The sequence below is a fragment of the Coffea eugenioides genome, chromosome 4 (assembly GCF_003713205.1).
Source record: "Coffea eugenioides isolate CCC68of chromosome 4, Ceug_1.0, whole genome shotgun sequence".
Lineage (NCBI taxonomy): Eukaryota > Viridiplantae > Streptophyta > Magnoliopsida > Gentianales > Rubiaceae > Coffea > Coffea eugenioides.
This window is the reverse complement of record NC_040038.1, coordinates 40,908,697-40,914,696: the sequence shown is the minus strand read 5'-3', so window position 1 is coordinate 40,914,696 and position 6,000 is coordinate 40,908,697.

Here is a 6,000-nt window from a genome sequence, read left to right as displayed (position 1 = left end):
ATTAACCCCCCTCATCTGTTAGTTGGTGAATTTTACATTGAGCAGGGCTGGAATGTTGACCTCCTTCGATAATGGTTGCCATCAAATACGGTTGATCTTATTTTGAAAGTGCCTTTTTTTCTGCGATCAAGATGATCTTATGGTATGGTTACCCTCTTCATCTGGTCAGTTTACTGTGGTTTCGGCCTGGAAGAGATTCGACAAAAGCATAATATTTCTTGGATCGATAGTTTTATTTGGGATTCGATAGTTCCTCTCAAGGTTTCATTTTTTGTCTAGAGATTGTTGCGTGATTGGGTGTCGTTGGATTCGGTTTTGCAGCATAAGGGTCTTTCAATTGCTTCTCGTTGTACTTGCTGCTATAGTGCTTGGAATCCATTCATCATTTGTTTCTTTATGGTCCAGTCCAGTTGCAACAGAGGTTTGGTCTTATTTCACTAGGATGTTTGGAAGGCTAGATTACAATGTTTCAAGCATCTCTTCCATGCTGTCGATGTGGGTTTTCTCAGGTTCGAAGGTTCATGGTTCTCACATTCGTTTCATCCTTCCTATGTTAGTCATTTGGTTCCTCTAGGAGAAGAGGAGTAAATCAAGATTTTAAGGAAACCAATTTTGTGCTACGCACATGACATGGCTTGTGAAGAGTTTCTTGGATCAAATGGGGGTGGCTAAACTCGTTCTTAAGTCTACTTTTTCTAGAGATAAGTACTGATTTTGGTCGACATTTGCTGGTACCAAGCCTCGGCTGCGTATTGTTGTGGCAGTTTCGTGGTCAAAACCAAATAATGAGCTGTTTAAATTGGATTCTGGTACGAGTGTGTCTAATGGTTATGCTTCAGGAGGGGGTGTTTTATGTGATCAAGAAGGGCGATTTGTTTTTGCATACTATAAGGAATTTGGGGAGATGGATGTGCTTTCGGCTGAAGCTTCATCTTTGTTGGCGGGTCTCGAGTTTTTTTTTTCTGAAAAGGGACTTGAGGGTTCCAGACTGAAATGGATTCTGCGGTGCTTGTTCATATGATCCAAGCAAGTGGTTTAGCGAGATGGTCATTACTTAATATTATCAGAAGGATAAGATATTTAATTGTAGCCTACAAGTGCAACTTCATCATGCGTTTAGGGAGGCTAACTCTATAGCGGATAGCATTGATTTGTTGGGCTTGGGTCATGGTTATGTTTTCGCTTTCAGTGATCATCTTTCTCAGCGCATTCGAGCTGCTATTGGTTTAGATTGTAGGTCATTTCCGCATGTTAGGGTTCCAAAGCAGTAGATTTTGCCTATTTGTCGTTTACTCTTGTTAGGTTTGGCTTGTTCTAAAATCTTTGTAATTTCTATTGATTTTTACTTAATAAATTAGGGGCTCGCAGCCTTCTCCTATATACGGGTTTTGCCTTAGAAAGAAACTACTAAATAAATAGATACTTTCACGTAGACATGGTCCACGATTCTAGTTAAGATTCCAGTTAAATATATCTTAGTTATTCAAGTGCTATCAGTAGTATAACCCATATCACAGACACACGGACCACATCACAATTGGCAAGTTATTTTCTAGGCCTTTTTGAAAATTAGTTAATAACCTAATTTCTACATCGGATTCTTTGTCTCCGTAGTACAAATATCACATTTTCCACTATTTTTAACATTATGAGCAGTAAATAAGGACGCATAACACCAGATGAGGTCGAGAATCGCATACCATAGTTCGATGGTGGTAGGCTGGTAGCCCGTTCATTTCCTTTGGGCCCACCGCCATTTCTTCTTCGCAGGTCCACGATCTCAAGCACTTTCACTGATTTTCACAAGGTTTTTTCCACTGAGTTGCACTTCGGATAGGATTGTCAATAGGACCAGATCAGCCTGAGTTCGGCTTGCTCGATCTGAAAAAAAAAAAAAACCTGATGAGCCCCACCCTTCAGTGAGCTGATCAGAGGTTGGGCTTAAAAATTATATTTATAATTAAATATGAGCTGAGTTTGGGCTTTATTAGACTCAAACTCGATAGAGGTTCGACCATTTAATTACCTATATATATATAATGATCTATATAATATTTATATTTTGATATTATATATAATTATATATCCAAATATATTATTACTAAATACTAAATATATACAAATTACAGAATACAAAAATATATCTGAAGACTCCTCTACTAACTTTCTTAAGAGTCAATATTAGTAATGCATAAATGAAGCTAACTTTTCTTATTGGTTGAATAAATTTTTGTGTTGGCATAATATTGGTTGATTTTTTTTTTTTGGTCTAGAAACACAAATCATCAAGTCATAAAGCTATGAAGAAGTTCCAACCTTTCAAGATATATTATGTTTTACTACTATTTTTCATGTACTTTGAACGAATTAGATATATATATATATTGTTGAAAGATTCTTGATTTATGTACTTTTCAAGAACTATTACAAGTTTATTTAATTCTGTTGTACTTATGAGTATCCTTATATTACTTTTAGTGATTTCTATAGAAATTTTTTGTTTTTTTATATAGATTTTTAAATATTTAGAAAGCCAAAATTTGTGGGGATATCCCATGCCTTGGGGCTTTCTCTCAAGCCCGGCAAACTGCCAAACACTTTCTATACATCTATCCACACCCAAAACCTCCCGCTACCAATTCTTTTCTCCAAATTCTTCCCTCCAATGCTTGTTCAAAGCAAATTATAGAGTTACATATGCTATAGAGGAAGACTACTAGTGCATGAAATTTGCATCTAATCTCATAACAGCATCATCTCGTTTGACATAATATTTGCTATGATTCTTGTAATCTTGAACAAGAAAAATTTTTGAATTTTGCCTTTATTTTTCCTCTTTTCTCCTTTACTTTAATATCTAACGATTAAGTAATTAGAGTACTAATTAACTAGCAGTAACTAATTAGCTGAAATAACCGTTGAAAATTTCTTTAATGATAAACAATAACTTGTAATTACAAAATAATCTCAATTGATATACCTAATAACACTATTTTGTGATTGATAGAATTTGACAATGATCAAAAATCAGTTGTGCATAATGTAATAAGAAGGTTTTGGTGGAAGAGAAAAATACAGGGTAAAAGAAGGATGTTCATGATGATATTTTTTTTTGAAACTCTTAAAGTTGTGATAGTTGTAAAATAATTTCATGGAAGTAAAAGATAAAGGAGGAAAAAGAAAGACAAAATTCATAAGTTTTTCTGTTCAAAATCACAAGAGTCATTCCCCTTACCCCTTCTCCCACATCGGTTTAGTGAGTAGCTGAGTGTGAGTGTTTAAGGTCTATTGAGCTCCCTTCTAGCCAGCAATTGCCTGGACAGTGGAGTTTAGTGGGTCCCCCTTAGGTAACTTCATTTAACTATTTGTTGAAAAAGAAGCAAGAGTCACGGTGAGGATAATAGTCGGTTTAAGTCGAGTGTTCCCCTTACCCCTTCTCCTACATCGGTTCAGTGAGTAACTGAGTGTGAATGTTTAAGGTCCATTGAGCTCCCTTCCAGTCAGCAATTGCCTAGACAGTGGAGTTTAGTGGATCCCTTGCCGAATCTTGTGATTATCAGTATAATTTTGTTGTTTATTTGTATTATCTAATTTATTAAATGTGAACTTCTTGAGTGGTAAGATGTGTGTATTAATTATTTTTAACTTTTAATTATTTTTATTCTTTTACTAGTACAACTTAAATATATGCATAAGAGGTATTTATAAAATAAAAGTTTCATCTCTGTCTTTCAAGTACTTTTTTAATGTTATTTTTTCTAATTGAACTAATTTTGTTATCAAAACATTAATTTTAAGAGAAGTTTGTGTAATTTTACAAATTCTAAGTGAGGCTAGTGAAATTATCAAAAATATCAGGAGGGGTTTATGAAATTATCCAAAAGAAAACCAGAAACAGCTTTGGCTTCGCAAGCTTGCGGGCTGCACTTGGAAGACACGGAGGTTTGCGCCAAATGTGTGGTGTGCTTTGCCGCTTGTCCTCTATCAAATCTTATTTACAACTTGCAATTTCCCCTCCCATCCATCTTTACTCTTTTACCAAAAAATAAAAAAAAATCATCTATACTCTTTCGCTTGCAATAAAGAGGAAAAGAGGCCGAAAGATGGAGAGCGAAGAAGCCAGACAAACAGGTTGGTTTTCAATCTTTCTTTAAAATTAAGCATGATGACTACAAATTTATGGTACTTCAGGAGTCCATATTCATCCTATTGCAGTTGATAAGGGCAGAATTTTCTAAAATTTACATAACTGATACATGAATTGAAATGGAGTTTACAAGGGCTGAATTTTCTACTACTGTAGCTAGATAGTTCATGAGAAATCATTGTAATGTGTTTGGATAGGATATTATTTGAAATATTATTTAGAATATTTACTGTAATACTTTCTGTGATTTGATGTATACAAAATAAAAAAGTGATTAGAAAGATTAAAAAAATATATTAAAAATTGTGTTTATAATACAAATAAATAATTTGAAACCAAATAATAGCTATCCAAATATGACCATCTTTTAGCATTTTCTAAATGCAATATAAGATAAGGACTAATTATTGCTAATGATCACTGGTGAGACATTCCTATTTTATCAGCAGTTGATTTAATTAATAAGCGATTTTGTGTATTGGTTAGTTTGAAGATATTGAGAACAAAATCTTAAGCTAAGAATTCAGTTTTGGAAATTTAAGCAACTTCCTACTACTTGATTTAATTTAGTGGGTATTAGGAATTTAAGCTTTTGTATACAGTTAAAAATTGGGATAATTTTAGAAAGCTCTCAAGAAAGGTTTTTTTTTGAAAAAAAAAAAATAAGCACATAGTAATAGTACCCCTTGTATTACACCTACACACCCTAATTTTCACATTTTTTGAAACTTAGGCCACTACTAGCATACATATCCAATTCCAATTGCTTCCCATGCTCAATCACCTCAAAACTATGGTCCTATTTGACAAATGAGTTTTTTGAGTGTTTAAATAAAATTTTTTTGGAACTTACGGTAAGATTTGTAGAAAAATTTTTTAAGATATAAAACTTTTTTCCTTTTCTTTTCTCTCCTCTTCTTCTCCCGCACCTCATCAGTTGTCGGCCATTGGCGGCGAACCGGCAGCAGTAGGAAGATGTGGAAGAGAGGTGGCGAGGGAGAGAGATGAGGGAGGGGAGGGGAGAAGAGGGAGAGGGAGAGTGAGAAGAGGGGAAAAAAGTTATTTGCAAGTATCGAAAGAGATGGCTAGCACCGGCTCCGGCACCGAAAGTGGTGGTGGTGTGTTGGTTGGCGACAGAGGTGGTGGTGGGTTGAGGTGGGGGACTAAGAAGAAGAAAAAAAAGGAGGAAAATTTTTTTGTGTGTTTTGAAGTTTATATTTTAAAAATTTTGAGAAATTTTTTAAAATTACTATAGTTAAAATTATTAAAAAACTTATAGTAGAAAAACACTCGTATTCAACCTCTGCAGCTACCATATCAACCAGCACCAGTTTTGAAGTTCATCTGCCACCACCACCACCATACTTGTTCACCAAAGCAGCCCGGCCCCAACAAAATCCTCAATGCCCTCCACCTTCGTCATCATCCTTGAACCTAAATCAAGAACTAAGTCATGCAGTCTACCATTCTTCCCCTCTAAGTCGTACATTTAATCCCTTAAAACCTCAGCCCCACAAACTCTCATATACGTGACAACACATCACCAAAGGTAAAGGCTGAAATAAATTCGTATAACTGATTATAGAATAAATCACGCTAATCAAACTTATGAAAGCCATTGTTGAAGCGAAAAATGCAGACAAATCAGTATGCTATATACAACATCTTAAAATGCCTTTTTGGGGCTTTTGTTGGGTGTTCACCTCATGCCTTATGGTATAAGTCCGGGCGTTTGGACATAGAAAACGTTCACCTTTGGAAACCCATCGTTTTTTTTCCCTATTAAGGTATAAAGTTTACGAAAATATTAATATTAGCTATATATAAAACAGCCACAACAATAGCTTCTGACA